Source organism: Diceros bicornis, chromosome 23 (genome assembly GCF_020826845.1).
Source record: "Diceros bicornis minor isolate mBicDic1 chromosome 23, mDicBic1.mat.cur, whole genome shotgun sequence".
NCBI lineage: Eukaryota > Metazoa > Chordata > Mammalia > Perissodactyla > Rhinocerotidae > Diceros > Diceros bicornis.
Window position 1 is genome coordinate 57,859,850 of NC_080762.1, and position 19,789 is coordinate 57,879,638.

The 19,789-nt window shown below is 45.1% G+C and overlaps 1 long non-coding RNA gene across 10 annotated transcripts in view; it reads left to right on the forward strand.

The window, feature by feature from the left end:
* Window positions 1–16,026, forward strand: part of LOC131420605 (uncharacterized) — a 41,808-nt gene extending 25,782 nt beyond the window's left edge. The window contains exons 2-5 of one of the 10 annotated variants that reach the window (XR_009223577.1): window positions 9,969–10,090; window positions 11,047–11,224; window positions 14,944–15,142; window positions 15,559–16,026. This is a non-coding gene — a long non-coding RNA (uncharacterized LOC131420605). The other 9 variants (XR_009223578.1, XR_009223582.1, XR_009223576.1 and 6 more) reach the window with 9 other exon arrangements.
* Window positions 16,027–19,789: the final 3,763 nt, after the last annotated feature.

Sequence of the window (19,789 nt, forward strand, 5' to 3'; positions counted from 1 at the left end):
TATCCTTCCCTCTTTCCCTTCCCCTCAGGGAGAGCTCTGAAAAATTTAAGGAGAGCTATAGCCAAGACGTGTCCTTGAACAGAGAACTGATGACCAAGGTAGAGTGGAGGCTGGGGGTCTGGAAAGAGAGGAGGGGCCATGGGGGGAGGGGGACTGAGCAAGCTGTGGTTTTGATAATTTCTCACTTGAACTTTCTCTGAAACGTTCCCGTCTATCTTGTCCAGATTAACAAGCAGAGGGATCTGTTCTGCCCATGGGCAGGTGGGGTGCCATTTTTGGGCAGGAGGCCTTGGTCATGGGACACAGTGGTGTTGGCTGGGCTGTTCCAGGACGAGTTGCTGAGCTGGCGCCATCTGCAGGTGTCTGGCTTCCACTCACGTCCATCCTGCTGGATATAGCTTCTTCCAGGCTGTTGGGTGGTTGGGTGGGTTTACCCCTCAGCCTAAACCTGTCCTCAAGAAGCCAGGCCCCTGCTGCTCCTTCTATCTTCACCATGTCTCCAAGGGGAGGGCACACTGCCTGCCCCAGGGACGGGCACAGCTAGGGATTCCCCTGGCCCAGGTGGACAAACAGGCTGCTCATCCTTGGATCTGAACAGCTGGACCAGAGACAGATGTGTGTGCATTGTGGGACTCCCCACTGGACCCCTAGAGCAGTCACTCGAGTCAACCACAGGAGTCTCACCTGAGTGCCTGGTTGGCAATGATATAGGCCCCAGGTGGCTTATGAGTAGCGTCTAGGCAACTGGTGGATTCTTAGTGGATCCTGCTGAAAGGACATTAGGAGCTTCATGTAAATGGGGAAGCAAAGCATCCTGTCACCCCCTTCCCTGTTGATCAGAGGTGGCACCTTGTGGGTCCAGTTCCTGAGTGGATAAAGAAAAAGTTCAGTGCAGGCGAATATCCTGAGTGGTTCTTTGGAGAGGAGAAGGGTTTGGCATTGCCTCTGTCTGGCATGGGGGCCAGACACTCCATGGGACTGGGGCAGGCAGGAGCCACTCAACAACCAGACTCCCAAGACACCCCATCCTCTCCATCCACGGCTCGGCCTAGGGCCAAGCTTTGAGAGCTCAGGGGACAGGACTGTTGTCAGTGGTGGGGCTGGGGGTTAGGCAAGGATGTTGGAACAGGGCCTCTGGCTGAGAGGGGCAAGCGGCCTCTCCTCTGTTGGCCCCTCAGCAACTCACTGCCCCTGTTTGGGCCTTTGTCTCCCCATCAGGGAAATGGAGGTATGGTGATTGTGTGGTGATTGTGTGGTGCAGGCCTCACATGGGGGTGATGATGTAAGAGGGAGGAAAAGAATGTGGGAGCTTTCTGCCTGCTCCACCTGGAGGGGTGAGGGCCAGAACAATGATGACAGTCATGCGACAGTGAGTCCTCAGGAGAACCTGTGAGGTAGCTGGAGTTCTCACGCTTTTCAGATGAGGAAACAGGCTCGGGGAGGCCAGGCCAAAAGCCCGAGCTCACACCCAGAGTGAGAGTTGGAGCTGGGCTTGTTCTGGAATCACAAGACCTTGCAGGGTGGAGTGGCATTGGTTCCAGTTCACTCGAGTCAGATGTTCAGGGTCAGAGGCCAGTGGTGCTCGAGAGAAATGGGGTGAGGGGAGTATGGTCTCGCTGACACTGTCCTCGACTCTGGCAGGAGGGGCCCTCCACGTTTGCCCCCCGGAGAGCAACCTCCAGAGAGTGTAGGAGAAGCAGCAGCAGCAGCAGGTGAGTGTGCCTGTGGGGGAGGGGCTCTGCCCTCCCAGCTGGAGGCCTCAAATCAAGAGAGGAGGTCCCTTCCTCCTGGTGCCACAGTGTCTGAATCCCCCAGTAGAAGTGACCAGGAGGGGGGCCTGGAAGAGCTGGTGCAGGATGGGTTGTTGTGGGGAGGGCCAGGGACCGCATACCCTGTGATTTGCCAGAAGCCGGCCCTGGGAGGTGAGGAGGAGGAGTGTGGTGTTCTTGGGGTGTGAAGGGAGGAAGAATTGAGGGGAGGCTGCTAAGGGTCCTAGGCTGCTCCCCGTGGGAACCCTGGGGTGGGCCAGGAGGCTGAGGGTGAGGACTTTTCAGGGGAGGGTCTGCAGGGGGCCGACTTGAGAGCAAGGGCTCATCCCACCCGCACCCCGATGTCACAGGGTGTTGTCCCCTATCTTGGCACTTTCCTCGGTGACCTGCTGATGCTGCACCTGGAGATGGGTGATTATCTCGAAGTGGATGAATCTGAGGACCAGGCAGGAAGGACCAGGATCCTGAGCCTGGGGATGCGTGAGCCCCCGAACTGAGCTCTGAGCTCTCAGCACTTGGCACATCTCCTCTCATGAGAGCCTCACAGCCGCCCCTGGGAGCTGGGGCATCAGGCCCATCTTAGGGATGAGTGAACAGAGGCTCTGCCTGAGACATCCATTCTCGTTCCTCAGGCTGGGGAAGCTCAGAGCTGCCTGATGGCACAGCTGCGTGAGGTTTTATCTGAGCTGGACTCTGCCTGTCCCTCCCATGCTGCCCGTGGAGGGAGAGAGAAGTTGGGACCCCCAAGTCAGGCAGCACATAAGTGGCTGAGCAGTCCCCTCTGCCTGAGGCCTCAGCCTCCAAGTCTGTCATCAGAGAGGGTTGTGCTGCCAGGTCCCTCAGCCTCCCCCCATGTCCTACTACTCTGGAGCCCAGAGCCCATCCTAGGTCCAAGTCCTGTTTTCTCTGCATGCCCCGCCCCCTCTGGGGACCTGGCAGTAGTGCCACATGAGAAGGGCAGGGCATAGGGGGCTAGTCAGTCTAGGGGGCTCTGTCTGATGGACTCTGACTGTCTGCCTTCCAGGGGAATGAGATCAACCTTGAGAAGAGGACTGAGGAGCAGCTGTGGCACTCCCTGCAGGGGAGGGGAAGGAGGTGGAAATCAGAAACTCTCTGAGGAGAACAGTTTCTGGCTCCACCCCTTGTATCTTACATTGAGTGGAAGATTTTGGTAGAAGTCGAGACCCATCCAGTTGGCGCGTGGGTTGAGGGGAGGATGGCATCAAGGATATCTTCCTGGAGGAGGGGCTGATTATTCCCATTCTGAGAACAGGTAGATCCTGGATGGAACTGGAGGGAAGGAGAGTTCCCAGGACTGGTTCTCTGCCCCAGTCCTCACCCCCCTCAAGGGAGATCCTGCTGCTCCAGGTCGCTGCAAAGAATTATCACAAGACCTCAAGGAGTGATTTGGGGCCTGGTTCCAGGACATGGAGCTGCTCAACGAGAATGAGTGAGGCCGGGCAGGAGTTGGGTGAGGGCAGGGGTGGATTCTTCCTGTTGGCCAGTCCAGAGAGCCTGTCTCAGTGGCCCCCTGGTCAGCCCCAGGCCTTATGGCATGGCGACCTCTGGGACACCCAGACCCCAACTGCTGAGGTTTCTTTTGACCAAATTTTAGGATCTTTTAGTTTTCTAGTTGAATCTCTGGAATTGCATCAGCTCTAAGTGGGGAAACCAATGTAAAAAGATCAAAACATGCATGTGGAGTGGACAAGGCCCGAGGAAGATCATTTGAAAATGGACTAAAGGCAGGCAGGACTTTCCCTCCTGAGACCCCTCTAGGGGCTCCGTGTTCACCCCTGACCTAGATTTGAATCCTGCTGGGATCCTTGTACAGGACTCTGAAGTCCTTTTCCTGCTTGATTTGTATCCAGGAGGAACGATTTCTGATGCAGCTTTTAAGGCTACTGTTGGGCCTTGTTACATAAACATGACTGCTCCCTGTGAACTAGGATTTCCAGCACCCCTGCCTTCCTTATGCAATTCCCTTTAGGGCAGAAATTCCCTAGAAGGCCCCCAGCCTCCTCCCTGGCTTGGCCTGATGGATCCCGAGTGAGCTCTACTTTGCCAGGATAAGGGACCATAATCCTGGCCAGTCAGTGACCCCACATTGTCCCTTGCTGTCCAAGGTGACTTCTGAGCTCGTGTCCTTCTGAGGTCCAAGGTCTTGGGCAATCCTCCAGTTTACACACTCAGTGTTAGTGTTCTGAACTCGTCCAAATGGGGTAATTGGGCCCAAGTCATTAAAGTGTGTCACCCCTGGGTGGCTGTGTTTTTTTCCCCAGTCTTGTGCTGTGGTTACATTACAACCAGCTGCTGGGGTGTGAGCCCTGTTTGGAGCTTTGAAAGATGAGGCATGACAGGGGTGTTGAGAGGTCCAGCAGGGAATGCCACGGAACTGATGATCCATGGTCGTGCATGAACACAGCCTTACCAATTAAAATACTGAAATGTTCCCCATCTGGTGGTGAATAGACACTGCTCTGAGCTCACACCAAGAACCCGCCCCATGACTAGCAGCTTTCAAAGGGTTACCAAGTGGCATTTTGAACCTCTTCCCTTGGGAACACCCTGTAAGACAAGGGACAGATGAATCGCTTGGCACTTGTGTGTTATCGCCTCCTTTCTGATGGTTGCAAGTGTCACCCAGACACACAGGCTGGACTCTGCCAGGGAAGACTTCTCAGGACAGCCAGAAGCTGAGGATGAATTCTGGTTCCCGGCATCCCAGGCCCTTCCTGACATGGCACAGCCACCCAGGAAAGTGATTTGGTAATGGAAAGACTGGGAAGGCCGTACTTTCCCTCCAAAGAGAAAGAGAAGTGCCAACAGTGAAAGCTTGATCCCTCAAATAGACAATTAAATCCCAACAAGCAGTGGGTTCTTGTCAGATTACTGATGCTGAAAAGGCCTCTTTTGATAATAGCACGATCCCCCAGCTGCCATGTCCATCTTCATGAATCAAATTTCCAACACATATGGATCTAAAAAACTGAGGGAAATCTGGTATTTCCTTAGATGCAACACTGAAGTAGCATGCAACAAAGAACATAAAAACGGAGACCTAGAAGTAAATACCTAATTTGAGTACATAGGCATCAAAGTGCTTTTGAAACAATATTTTGGAATCTATTGGAATATTACACAAAAAGAATAATCCACTTTTAGTACGTTTTACTGTGACTGTGAGGGGAAAAACTGAATCATCCCGTGACGTCGGTAACTCGCTGCTGACTTGACAGTAAAAATAAATGATGTACATAGTAAAAGAAAATGAGAGAACAGCATGAAAAAAGATCTTTCTCTCCTCACCTGAAACTCAACCTCTCACCTCAGAAAGAAACCGCTGTCTATATTTTCTATGTCACACAGCAGAGTTTAATAAAAGAAACGTATTGGTATGTTTTAAAGTTTCAAGAGCTCAAAGCAAGGAAGCATTAGGGACGCACCCATGAGAACTCACTGAGGTGCCTGCTCCATTTCATCTGCTGTCAGGACGTCCTTCTTGGCCCTTCGTTTTCTCTGCCTCGCTAGCAAGTCTGTCCGCCATCAGTGCTACCACCAGTCTCTCTCCTGTGCTCCTCACTGCCCTTTCCTCCTTCCTGATACCTTCCACAGTCACCAGAAATTGTTGGCAGTGAAGCTGTGGAATGCCCAGATCAGTTCCTGGAATCATCTCTGTCAAATCTGAAGACCGGCAGGAGTGGGCATGGGACCTGGAGTGCAGACCACCTGCGAGCACACCTGGCAGGGATTCACCTGTGTGACTAGGTGCAAGTTTTTGCAACGCTTTGGCAAGATTGAAAGGACTTACCAGTTGTCCTGCACTGCTGCAGGCCTGGAGTCCTTGAGGTCTCTCGGGCCAGCAGACCTTGTGGGGCTGGTCCAAGGTGTCCTCCCAGAGACCCGTCACTGCTAGGATGGGATGGGATTCTAGTAACCCATCCCTTGACTATGTCACTGGACATCCTAAAAGGGATGGAGGTGCTTAAACCAGGCTTTGGTTTGGACTGGTTCCCACAGTCACGCTGCTTCCTCTGTGAAGACATGACTATCATCCTTCTTTTCCTCTTACCCTACAAAAATAAATCATGAAATTGGGTCAAATGACAAAGGAAGCCTGCCATTTTAGGACAATTATCATGGCTGTTTTGTACTTCCACCCTGCCTCTATCCTCTGGGGATCTGACCTGTGTCCTGGGATGTCATAAGGCAGATTTGCATCTAGAACAGAAAGCTCCAGGTCAAAACTCAAGGCTCCTCCAGATCATTTCTCTCCCTCCATCCTGTTAACACCCCCTCCTTGTTTGAGTGTGTTTCTATTCCTTTCTTGTCCTTGTCACTCTCAACTGTACAAGTCCTGGCACTCCCTCTCAGGACAGTCGGTCCCCAATCTTTTACTAAATCCCAAATCCCACCATTTCTGTGTTTTCTGACTACTCATTTGCTTAATCCATTGACCACTCGGTGTTCATAGAAGTCAAATCAATAGTGACATTGTCAACCAGCCCTTGTTAGCGACTTACTCCCACATCCCAGATGTTCACATAATCCAAATGGTTATGTTCAAAGTAAATAATTCAGAAAACATATTCACTCACCACAAATTCCTAATATCTAATACTTTTATTCAAACACTTATACAGTGGATACCTGTCCCTCAAGATAAGAAGTAATGCCATATCACCGATCCTCACCTTAATTTCCTCCTACCCCTATCAATCCTGGATTCCATGGACTATGAACTCAATAATTTCCTTGGAATAATAAAAAATTCCTTACCACTTAGTTATGTTGTAAACCTCCAAACCCAGAAGATCCCGATTATCTGCCATGCCGCAGCTACTGCTGGTCTTATAACAAGCTGCAGAAAAAGCAGGAAACATAATCTTTTGGTACCACTGTAATTACAAAACCATCTGCATCAACTGGGAAGCACTCATAATGCCTGAAAATTTTGTTCTCTTTTTTTGTGTTGGGTCAATAACAAAAAGAAAATTCAATTAAAAAATGGACAAGGGACCAGAATAGACTTTTTCCAGTGAAGACATACAAGTGGCCAATAGGTGTATGAAAAGGTGTTTGGCATCACTAATCAGGGAATGCAAATCAAAACCACAATGAGCTATCACTTCACACCTGTTAAGATGGCGATTATCAAAAAAACTAAAGGTGGCAAATGTTGGTGAGGATGTGGAGAAAAGAAACCCTTGTGGGAATGTAAACTAGTACAGCCATTATGGAAAACAGTATGGAGCTTCCTCCAAAAATGAAAACTAACATATGATCCAGCAATCCCACTTCTAGTATATACCCACAGCAATTGAAATCAGGGTCTCAGCGAGATACCTGCTCTCTAATGTTCATTGCAGCTAATTTACAATAACCAAGACACTGAAGTAACCTAAATGTCACTGACGGATGAAAAGATGAAGAAATGGAATATTAGTCAACCTTGAAAAAAAGCAATTCTTGCCATTTTTGACAACATGGATGGACCTGGTAGACATTATGCTAAGTGAAATAAGGCAGACAGAGAAAGGCAAATACTTATATGTGGAATCTAAAATAGTTAAACGCATACAAGCAGAGATTAGAATGGTGGTTGCCAGGGGATGGGAGGATGGAGAATTTGGGATCTGACGGTCAAAGGATACAAAGTTTCAGTTATCAAGATAAATAAGTTCTGGAGGTGTAGGCTACGGCATAGTGCCTACAGGTAACAAGACTGTACTGCATACATCACATTTGCTAATACAGTAGATATTAAGAGATCTTACCACAGAATAATAGTAATAAAGGAGGTGAAAGAAAACTTTGGGAGGTGATGGATATGTTTGTGGTCTTGATGGTGGTGACAGTCTCAAGGGTGTATACTTATGTCCAAATTCATCAAGCTGTATATGAAAAAGTATGACATCATCGTTGATTCTTCTGCATCTTGAAATATGCCAAGTTCTCATCACATGAGAAAATTTTGTAACTATATATGGGGACAGATGTTAACTGAACTTATTGTGCTGATCATTTCAACATGTATTCAAACATTGAATCACTAAGTTGTACCTCTGAAACTAATATAATGTTGTATGTCAACTTTACCTCAATTAAAAAAACACAACAGACAAAATGATTTGAATATTGTAAATGAGTTCAGTGAATCCCTGAAACTGCCCCATTCCCATATGGGAGTTACAGGAAGCAGAGAGGATGAAGGAAGATGGAAGAAAGTTGTACAAAACACTATTCAAATTAAAATCATTTGAGTTGCTATCAGCTCCTTGTGGCAGAGTTCTGTGAGCCCTGATCTTCTTTCACATTTATCTTGGAAAAGTATATTTTCAGACCCAACCCATGATAGTTCATCATTTGCTCTAATACGAAAATCTCAACTTAATAAATAAAACCAAAAGCATCCCTTATGTATGAATAAAGTTAGTGAACTTTACAGAGAAAAGAGCATATTTGCACAATCTCAATAAAGGAAACAGAAGAACTGAATGATGATCGAGTCTCAGTCAAGCTTATATTTGAAAGCCAGTGAAACCAGGATATCTTTTCAAGGATGTGTGTAGAGCTGTCAGCCTTGGAAGATAGAAATAGTGGCCTCCTCTGGAACAAAGGGCAAGCTTGCTTACTGCCCAATATAATAGAAATAACACCCCTCCCTGGGGCAAAGGTCAGCAGACTTCCTGTCCATTATCAAAGATTTGAGTTCCTTAAGCTCTGAGCTCTTGCAACCCTCTGCATGTCAGCTGGCTCACTGTGTATCACCCTGTAGGAAGTGGGATTTAGTGAACCAGTGCAAATGCTGATACTCGGGCCACTGTTATTGCTGTGTCGTTAAGTCCTTTGTCTCTGACCCATGGGTCTAGTTTCTTTTGCCAGCATCTATAAGACCATGGTAGGCTGACTTATTAGCTTGCAGATAAGGTAAAATATCATACCTTTCACGGTTCCTGACAAGCCCTTAATGTAACCAGTACTCTTAGGAACAGAGATCTGTCCAGAACAATATGTATGGATATTCTTCATCGAAGACTTCATACAACCAAAACTTTAATAAGTCTCTCTGATCTCTTTTATTTTTACCCCAAGTAGAAGGAGAGGCACCAAACTATTACAGACCTAGGGCTTGTGCAAGCCATCTGGAGACCTAGTGACCAGAAACTTCCCATGGGGAGCAAAGACAGATGGGCATATTTCCAAAATGGACCCATATGCCTCCTTATCATCCAAAAGACAGTACATTATCTTAATTTATGATGATTTCATTCATTAAAATCTTGTGATGGGCCAAAGATACATATCTAAGAGGAGTGAGACACATGGCAGTTGTAAGCAGATTAACACATTTGGTGAATATCAAACTCTGGACTAAACTTAGTGTTCTAATCAATTATAAGGTACGACAAATTTAATTAGGTCAATTAAATGATATTTAATGGTATGCCTGAATATTACTCTGCAATAATGAACAAGAAACTCATGTAAATAACTATAATTGGTCTTACTTTAAAATATGATAGTCAAGACTGTTTGAGATAAGCTGGAGAGAAGGAAGGGGAGAAATAGATAAAAGTTAGCTGCTCTGAAACCACTCTCAAGACCCCTGGATCTACATGTAACCCAGGAGATCGAGGCAGATGGCTGTGTGCCTAGATCCTCCTGCACTGTGGTTCTCAGGGATGTCACGGGGCTGAAGCAGCTTCCTGAATCGTGTTTACACATCCATGTGTACAATACCCCTGACCATGGGGATGAAACACCATTCAATCATCCCTTACACCCCTCTAATTAACAATTAGATTTCAGAATCATTGTATCATTACATGATAATTTATTCTTCAAACCTGTAGGATGCCGAGCTAAAAGAAAATCAAATTTCAATGGCTTCTTTTCTTTGAAGGACCAAGATGTTCTTTCACACTTGGAATCCGGATTAGAGGATAAATCCATCAAATCAATGGAAACAAGTTAAGAAATGGACAGAGGGATATTTCATTCATATATACACAGTTTGCACTGTGGCAAAAATAGAGTTATATTTTAAAAAATTAGAATTTTTTGAAATTTTAGAGATTTTAAAGACTTTGTTCTGCTTATACTCCCTTTCGTTTACCAAATCAAACTCACTCTTTAATGGGCATCTAGCATTGAGTGCTAATAACAGCAGCTTTTTTAAATTATTATTTTTCCCAGGTCAAACACCAAGGGTAGAGGTAGTCAAGAGATCAAGTCTAATCTACCTACGGGTGTGGCAGGCTTACCTATGGATGTTCAAGCCAGACATTGCCAGAAGAACTACATCTCTTCACCCATAGGTGAGTTTTTACTAGTAATCACAGAAACTTAAGGATATCAAAGGAAATTTTTTATTAAGAACCCAAGTTATACATTCCTCTCTTAGGTTCATTACTTTGAATTTTTGACTCAAATCATATATATCGATTGGACCATGTTCAATTCTATGATCTTTAGAAGATGCAGCCTACAGCTGAAGAGAAACAGATACAACACCAATATCTTATCCTCTCTAGCCAAACTGAGAGCCCCTGGAGTCAGAAGTTTTCAAGAAAAGAAAAAGTCATCCGTCTTTGGAAGAGAGACAGTAGAGGCTACTCAAACATTCAACTTTAAATTGTTAACATGACTTGTTAGAATGTGATGGAGCACACCTTCTAAGTTTCATGATTTTTCTCCACAATATTGAGATGGATGACCTTGAAGTCCAGTTTCCCCATAAATTTATTTATTCAATGATAAAATTAATTTCCCTATAATTACCATGAAAATCTTATGTCATAGTCTCTGACTAAAAGGAAACAAAGCAAATTGAGCAGTTGAATAGCAGTGTAATTAATTCCATACAAGGATCTTACGGCGGCATTATGTATAATAGTGAAACTGGATGTAATCCCATTTCTATCAAAGAAGAAGTAAACAGATTATGGTATTCCTGTTCTTTGGAATACCTCTAAAACATCTAACATGGTAAGTTAGAATGATGTGCACTGATAAGGGGAGACGTCTTTGATATATGATTTGGGAAACAGCAAATTGCAAAACGATGTAGTTATGTAATTTATGTTAAAAAACTTTATGTGTATTTATAAATTCATAGGAAATTTCCAGAAGAATAAACCCCACTCTGTTAACAGTAGCGGGTTCTGAGTAGGGGAGTGAGTTTTCAGGGAAGGGGATGAAAGGGGTGGGTTTCACTTTATACAGATCTGTGTACTGTGACTTTTTTTACAATATGTATTTCTTTCATAATTAGAAAAATGAATGATGTGACCATTTGGTGCAGGACAACAGCATTATGTTCACCAGTCTCTGTACTGTATGTTACTGCACAGCATGGACTGTAGGAAAAAGCCCAGAGGAGCAATGAAGACAAAGAAGACACGACACCTGCAAAAAGTCAGTGGAGTATTTCTACACAACAAACCTTCCAGGTGAGTGACGGTCAGTATCTTCCACTGCTCCAGCTCTCGCAAGAAACCTAGTACCTTCCCAGGGTAAGCTGGAGGACCACGGCCCACTAGTCCACTCCCCGCCCAGGGCCTGTTTGTGCAGGGTGACTGCCATCAAGCAGACAATGGACTCAGGATGGGGCCTGTGTCTTTGGGGAGGCTGGTAGAGAGGCACAAAGTCGAACACCAGCTAAGGGCACACACCTGAGAGGTGGAGTTCCAGGTGGAGACTCAAAATGTACCAAGACACTGCATGAAGGAAGCTACTCGACCTCCCTGAGCCTCAGTGTCCCCCCCTGTAAAATGGGAATCACAGGCCTACTTCACAGAGCTGTTGGGGAAGATACATAAAAGTGCCTGTGACAGTCAGTGTCCACATTATTAACAAAGTCGTCTCCAACTTCAGAATAATCGATGAAAAGAGTAATGTTGATGAGACCAAAGATGAGATGCCCAGCTTCATAACAGCCCCAGCAGCATGAGAATGAGAGGAGCTCCGAGTAAGCAGGGTTCTTCACAGCTCCACTGGAGAGGATGAACATGGGCTACACCAGTATAAGCGGCTGTTGTACAGTGACTCGTGTAGTGAGGGTGGGTCCCTAAAGACACTGTGAAATACAGTTACACACAGTGGCTCCTAGGAAACAACTAAAAGCAATCAACGCAGCAGATAGGAATAGGAAGGCGGCGAGCAGAGGAGGGTCAGAGCCACAAAATCTGAAGGAAGACACTGAACCACAAGAGCCCAGCTTTGTCAACAGCTGCTGTGGTTGCACCAGGAGATCAAACGTCTGAGACAGCCATTGTGGGGACTGCTGGGAGCACAGTGGTCACTGCGGCCACACCCCAACAGCAGTGCATCGGAGCACACACACCCTGAGACTTTCCTCTCCATTAATCCTTGTTTTAAGATGATGAGGGCCGGCCCCGTGGCTTAGCGGTTAAGTGCTCGCGCTCCTCTGCTGGTGGCCCGGTTTCGGATCCTGGGCGCTCACCAACACACTGTTTCTCCAGCCATGCTGAGGCCGCGTCCCACATACAGCAACTAGAAGGATGTGCAGCTATGACATACAACTATCCACTGGGGCTTTGGGGGGAAAATAAATAAATAAATAAAATCTTTAAAAAAAAAAAAGGGCCAGCCCCGTGGCTTAGCAGTTGGGTGCGCGCACTCTGCTGCTGGCAACCCAGGTTCGGATCCCGGGCACGCACCGCTTCTCCAGCCACACTGAGGCCGCGTCCCACATACAGCAGCTAGAAGGATGTGCAGCTATGACATACAACTATCTACTGGGGCTTTGGGGGGAAAAATAAATAAATAAAATCTAAAAAAATAAAATAAGATGATGAATATCCTCATGTTACAATGTCTCTTTCCAACCCTTGTGGACGAGTGTAATCAGAACCCCCTGAAGAAGGCACAGGCCAGAATAGGATGGAACACTGGGGGCTGGGGGAGTGGCGCTGCACCTGACCACACAGACTATCACCCGGGCCTATTGAACACGAGAGAAGAACCCAAGGATGTGGTCTAATGAGAATTCCCCGTCTTGCCACATTCAGAGACACTACAGAGTTTCTCTTCCGTTCTTTACAAAAATGTCAAAGAATTCATGCGTCATTAATTCATAAAGAGGCAAAATCTTGACAAAGTGACAGAGTCCAGATTCCATGACCAGGTTTTTCAGTTGTTTTGATAATATCCCACATTCAGGAATCAGAAATGTAACCTATTGGGATGTGTAATATAAACAAGGACTTTTTTTGATGTAGATCAACGCCCAGAATTTTAGAGATGACATAAATCATGAAAGCTGCTAACCATTCCTCCACAGGTTTCAATAAGACTTTTAAGTTAATTTACCAATCTCAGGAAAAAAGAATATGGCAATTCATGTTTTTTGTTTCTGCATTCAAGCATACAGTACAGGCAAGAAAATGAGCAGAAAAAAATTAACAAGAAGGTCTTGTGCCTGCCCGGTGGCTTAGCGGTTAAGTGTGCACGCTCTGCTATTGGTGGCCCGGGTTCGGATCCGGGCACACACCGATGCACCGCTTGTCCGGCCATGCTGTGGCCACATCCCACATACAACAACTAGAAGAATGTGCAACTATGACATACAACTATCTACTGGGGCTTTGGGGAAGAAAAAGGAGGAGGATTGGCAATAGATGTTAGCTCAGAGCCGGTCTTTCTCAGCAAAAAGAGGAAGATTAGCATGGATGTTAACTCAGGGCTGATCTTCCTCAAAAAACAAAAGAAAAAAACAAGGTCTTGGTTGCATTTCATCTTTTGCAAATAAGCAGGATATTTTATGCTCTGTTCCTTTCACTACTCTAAACAATTTTTAAAGAATATGGTACATCTGACTATCCCTAGGCGTGTTTATCCTGGAACCTTGCCAGAATCCAAAGCAGAGATGTTAAAGCTGATGGGTTTCAAATGCTGCCCAAGTGCTGTCTACCTTGAACATCCCTCTCCCAAAGCTGGACCACCGGTCTCTTCCTGAGGGATCAGAGTCGTCACCCGTGTCCCTGAGAGACTGGCCACTCAGGCCTGAGCTGAGATTAGGCTATCAATCTAAATGACAAAATGCTTAAGCTATTTTCATCTTAAGAATGCTGTTTCAGAGGCCCCTGCACTGGAAGGTGTTGGTGAAAATGTTCTATTAGATACTTGTCTGGGAATTGGGTTGTTCTTCTCTGCTCTTGGCGGATCCTGGGGAAACCAATGATTAACCTCACGGATGCCTCAACTTCCACTTCTGCGAAAAAGGCAAGCAACAGCCACTGTTACTACCCTGCAAAGCTCTTAAGTTGTGCTTGCAAGAGGGGCCACAAGGGCGAATTTCTCCCAAAAGCTGATGAAATGATGGCACTTTGGCTGGAGAAGGCAGAGGGCAGCAGGCAGAGGAAAGTTTCTGGGATGTCAAACCAGTTCCCATAAGCACTTTAGAGAAACACCTGGCCCTGGACTAGGTAGGAGGCTGTGGCAAGACCCACAGACATGCAGGTGGGAGGAGGAATCAAGCAACGGAGGGAGGCGGTGTGGAATAGACATGAGTCCGGCTTCAATTTTGGACAAAAGCAGTTGCACGATGCAGGCCCGCGGCTGCCCATGCAGCCGCCACACCCTCCTAACTCCTTGGTCCCTCTTGTCCTGTCACATCCCTCTGAGACTCAGTCCACGTGGAGCAGGTGCAGGACCACAGGGCAGAGCACACCTCCTTGCTCCTTCCCTCAGGGCTAGGCACCGCCCCGTGCCCAGAGTATCCGGGGAGTTATAGTCCTGTAGTCCTGCAAGCTCCCAGCCTGGAGCGGTGAGAGACAAAATCTCCCAGCATGCACAGCTAGGGGCCCCAACTCCCTCCTTGTCCCTCCACCCCTGGGCCCCACTCCTCTCCTTGTCCACCCCACCCTCTATCATACCTCTTCTCTCTACCACGCCCACCCTCCATGCCCTGCCCACCGCCTGGAGTATGCGCAGCGTGGTTGGCCTGCATCCCTTGAGGCCGGTACTCAGGTAGGGGTGGGGCTCACCAGCCTGGCTGTTGCTGAGGATGCTTGCAGCCCTCCTTGAAGCTCCCTGGCCAGTATTTGAAATGTAAATTCAATATCTAAAATGGAAATACCGGGTGACTGGGATCCTGGAATTTGCCTTTTCAATGCCACTTGTCCTGCTATCCCCTCCATCCCTCCAGGCTGCCATGATCCTCCCTCTGGACCCTGTGGTCAGGGTCGCTGCAGAGATCCTCCCTTTGGACCCCGGCTGCCTGAAGGGCCCATACCTTGGTCAGGCATCTTAGAAGGACTGCCCTGAGCCATGTCATAAAAAGGAGAAAACATCACAGTGGACAGCCCCAATTCCTGCATATACAGACGGGAAACTTAGGTGCACTGGTAAGTGACTCCTAAGCCACTTCAGGGGACCACACGCACGCCCCTTCTCCAACGCTGCACACAGGCTTGTTCACTGGACTTCCTTATCCCAGTGTGGACCTCGTGGCCTCATTAACACAGGCGACAGCACTGAAACTTCCCGTTGGTCCTTCCCACAATGTCAGGGAAGTTTTTGTAGGAAGGTAATATTCAATTTCTGCTCTACTATAGGGCTGGCTCCTTGGCAACCAGTTTTAATATCCCTTTTTAAATATACCCTCAGAATCACAAAATAATTAAGCAAAATAATTTGTTGCTGTTGGGGGTTATGGTGATAACTCTCTGAAGTCATTTTTCCATTTAGCTACTCTGACTCCAAATACTACAGCACCACGTGCTTCTCAGACTGGTGAATGCACAGCTCCACTTCTTTGCAGAGAGGATGCACAACAGCAGAATATCCGTGGCCCGACTTTCTGGAGCATCAGTATTACTACAAGATTTGGAAGAAGCAAAGTTAGGTCATTTCCATGGTAAGGAATTAAAAACTTAAAACTAAGATGAGGTGGGAAAGTCATATACCATTAATATTTGTCAGTAATCTGTGCCTGAAATGTCAGACTTTCTCTGAGAAAGAACTCTGAGACCCTATTTCCCATTGTTTTCAATAGGAAAAATTAGAAGGCATAGCAAATCTATCGAAAAATCCTACCAATTTCCTAAGTCACGATATGGCACCTAGACATAAGTTATGAACATCATTGCTCCTCGTTTTCTTCCTCATTCAACCCAGTCCCACAGGTCTTGAGTGATTGCTGTGAACACTGCACTGTGCTAGATGTCAAGGCCTTGGTGAGCATCATTATGGGGGTGGACGTTGATGGAAAAAGATTGCATCATAAAAACTCAAAACTATGCCACTTGCCAAATTGAGGCAAAAATGGAAAGACCTAGGGCACCAAGGAAGAGTGAGGGCATTAATCGATACTTGGGAGTATTAAAATCCATCTAATGGTGTCATGAGTGAATGTGTTCCACTTTAAAACAAAACACAGCTGTTGTTCTCAGATATTGAGTTTATCTTTGTGCAAATATGCAGGATTTAAAGTGTTTATTGATGTATAACATTCATACAGAAATATATGCAGAGGTCATCCATGTAAACCTCAAAGAATTATTACAAAGTGAACACACTTGTGTGACCAAGAACTAGCACCAGCTTCATTCAGGCCCCGACAATCCCTTTCTCCCTCCTTCCTCCCCAAATGTAACCAATATCTTACCAGCAAACACTGTATATCGAGTTTGTCTTCTTATACAAGTGTTTTAGTACAGGACAATTTAAACAATATACAAAATAAACAAAATAGCATAGTAGGCCCGTCACCCAACTTCGACAACTACTAATCATCTGCCATTTTTGTTTTATCTAGACTCCATCCCATTCTCACCTCACTTTATTATTCTTTTAGTCCTTTTTGTGTGTGGGGGAGGGTAAGATGTACACACACTGAAAGGCACAAATCTCAATCGTACAGTTTTAGCAAATAAACATGCCCATATAACCTTCACCCCTTTAAGAATAATGTATTTCCTTCACCCCCAGAAAACTCCTTCCTGTTCCTTCCCAGGCAATTTTTTCCTTCCCCCGAGGCAACCACTGATATGTTTTTTTCACCATAGGTTCATCTTGGCAGAAATCAGCCCACGTGTATTGTTTTCTGTCTAGCTTGCATCCCTCAGCACGAGGTAGATGAGACTCACCCAGCACGTGTGTGTCAGCGTTTGCTCCTCAGCACGGCTGAGGGCGTTCTGCTCTGTGGATGCCCCGAAGTGGGCTCGTCTTCCTCCTGGGGACGTGCAGGTCATCTCCTGTGAACATTCTTGTACAAACCCTTTTTGTATGCTGTTTAATTCCTTTATTAGCATTTAAGTGACACACCTTTGCAGTTTTTAGTGGTTGATCCAGGTTACAATATGCATCTTTAACATATCACAGCCTACCTAGACTTAATAGTGCACCAGTTTAATCAATGTAAAATATGGAAGCCTTGTTACAGAACAGTTCCATTTACCTCTGTCTGTCCTTTGTGCTATGTTGTCATAAATTTTACATCTACCCATGTTATAAATCCCACAATACAGTGTTATGATTTTTCTTTAAATAGTCATAGGTCTTTTAAAGAAATTAAGAGAAAAAAGTTAAGTATTTGGAGGGAGATGCTTTGAGGCTCTGCAAATGTACTGTTTCTTCTCTAAGTTTCACTCACAGTTTTTGCATTCATCAGTCAGTCTTGCCCACAGTAATTATTACTGTGGTGGTCTAGTGGCGATTTTCTATTTCATGCTATCCAGCCGCGTTTATTATTTGGAATTCTGTGAGGAATATTCCCCCCTCCCTCTCCCTGCCTTCTTCCTGTCTTTCTCTCTTTCTCTCATTCTCCCCCCCCTTTTATTCTTTCTTCCTTTCTTATTTAATCTTCTTTATATCAGTATAGACTCATGGATATTTATTTTATTCTCTGGGTAATAATCCAATGCTACCATTATTTATTTTGTTGCTCCTAGTTTTCCAGCTTGAGCCGTACGGAAGTCTTTAAGATTGATTCCTTTTGGTTTTTTTTTTAAAGATTTTATTTATTTATTTTTTCCCCACAAAGCCCCAGTAGATAGTTGTATGTCATAGTTGCACATCTTTCTAGTTGCTGTATGTGGGACGTGGCCTCAGCATGGCCAGAGAAGTGGTGTGCGCCCGGGACCAAACCCAGGCCACCAGCAGCGGAGCACGCTCACTTAACCGCTAAGCCACAGGGCCAGCCCAGATTGATTCCTTTTGACACATCTCATCATTTTCTGTGTTTTTTTTTTGAAAGCACTTTCCTACTTTCTGGCACTACAAGAAGCTCCAGGCTCATATTGTATTTCCCATCCCCAGATTTGAATTAGGCATTTCTCCAAGAAAACCTGGTTCTTTTTATTGAAGAATGATATTTAGAAACCAAAATCTGGGAGCTAGGTGTGACCATTGATACGAGGGTGTCACTGCTTCTAGACCCTCTCAGCAGAGCTTGGAAATGTATGTATGAATGTAAACTCAGGTATACACATCTACCTATCGATATATCAATCTATCAATCTATCTATCTATCTGGATAGATATATTAAAAGAGACATGGATTCATACTGATACTTCCAACTCCAATCCAGCACCACAGAGTTTATTCCAGCATTCTCCTTTTGTTTATTTGTAACTTCTTTCACCAACAGTGAGAAACTTAACTCCAGTTATCTACAATATATTTACTAATGTGTCAACTAGTTTCAGAATCGCTAATCCATACCCTTATGAAAAACAAATTTACCACCTAGAGTACAGTGTTTTTGTACAGTACTTTAGTTTTACAGTATCCCATCAAAACACTGTCTTCCAAAGTTACATCGGTCAGGACCTTTCATCCCCACCCCTTCTGTGTGGTTATGTCACATGCTTGTAATACAGTAAGGTACATTTGTCACTGCATTCCATCTGAGTTCCCCAGCATCCTGATTGATTTTTAAAATTTGCAGAGTAAAATTCACTCTATGCGGTGTACAGTTGTATGGGTTTTGACAACTTTACGGTCATGTATCCGTGTCCACGGTACCACACAGAGCTGTTTCTTTCACTCCCAAAATTCTCTCATACTGTCTCTTTGTAGTCAACCCCTTCCCCCACTCCATTCCTTGGCAACCACTGATCATTTTCCATCCCTGTAATGCTGTCTTTTCTAGAAAGTCATATAAATGGAATCATATACTATATAGCCTTTTGAATCTGGCTTCCTTCACTTAGAGATATGCATCTAAGATTAATCCTTGTTGTTGTGTGAATCAAGAGTTTATCCTTTTTATTGCCAAGTAGTATTCTAATGTACTGATGCACCACAGTTTCTTTCTCCATTCACCTGATGAAGGACATTTAGTTTGTTGCCGGCTTTTCACAATTATGAATAAAATGGCTATGAAGATTCACGCAAAGAGTTTTGTTTAAACATTAGTTTTCAATTTGCTTCAGTAAATCTCTAGGAGTGGGATATCTGAGTCATATAATAAGTGTATGTTTAACTTTATAAGAACCTGTTAACTGTTTTCCGAATGCAACTATCATGTAGCATTCCCAGTTCTAGTTGCTCCTAGTCCTCACCAGCACTCTGTAGTTGCAAATTTATTTTTTATTTTAGCCACCTAATAGGTGTGTGGTATCTTATTGTGGCTTCTGCTTCCTTTTTGAAAGTGAGTTCTGCTAAATATAAAATCCTGTGTTGACTTTTGGGTTTTCTTTCTGCACTTGAGAGATGTCATTTTGTTGTTGATTTGTCTCTTTTGTTTTTGATAATATATCATCCATCATTCACATTATTTCTCCCTGTATGTAATGTCTTCCCCTGTATATATGTATTTCCATGACTGCTTTCAAGATTTTCTTTTTATCTTTGGATTTTAGCAGCTTGACTATCATGTCAAGCTGCTAGGTAGTGCCTAGGTATGGTTTTATTTTGTATTTTATTTTGTGTGTTTCCTGTCTTTCTTGGATCTAAAATTTTAGATTTTTCACCAAATTTTGGAAGTTTTATGCTATTACTCATTGATTTGCCTTTCTGCTTCATTTAATTTTTTGTCTCTCTCCTC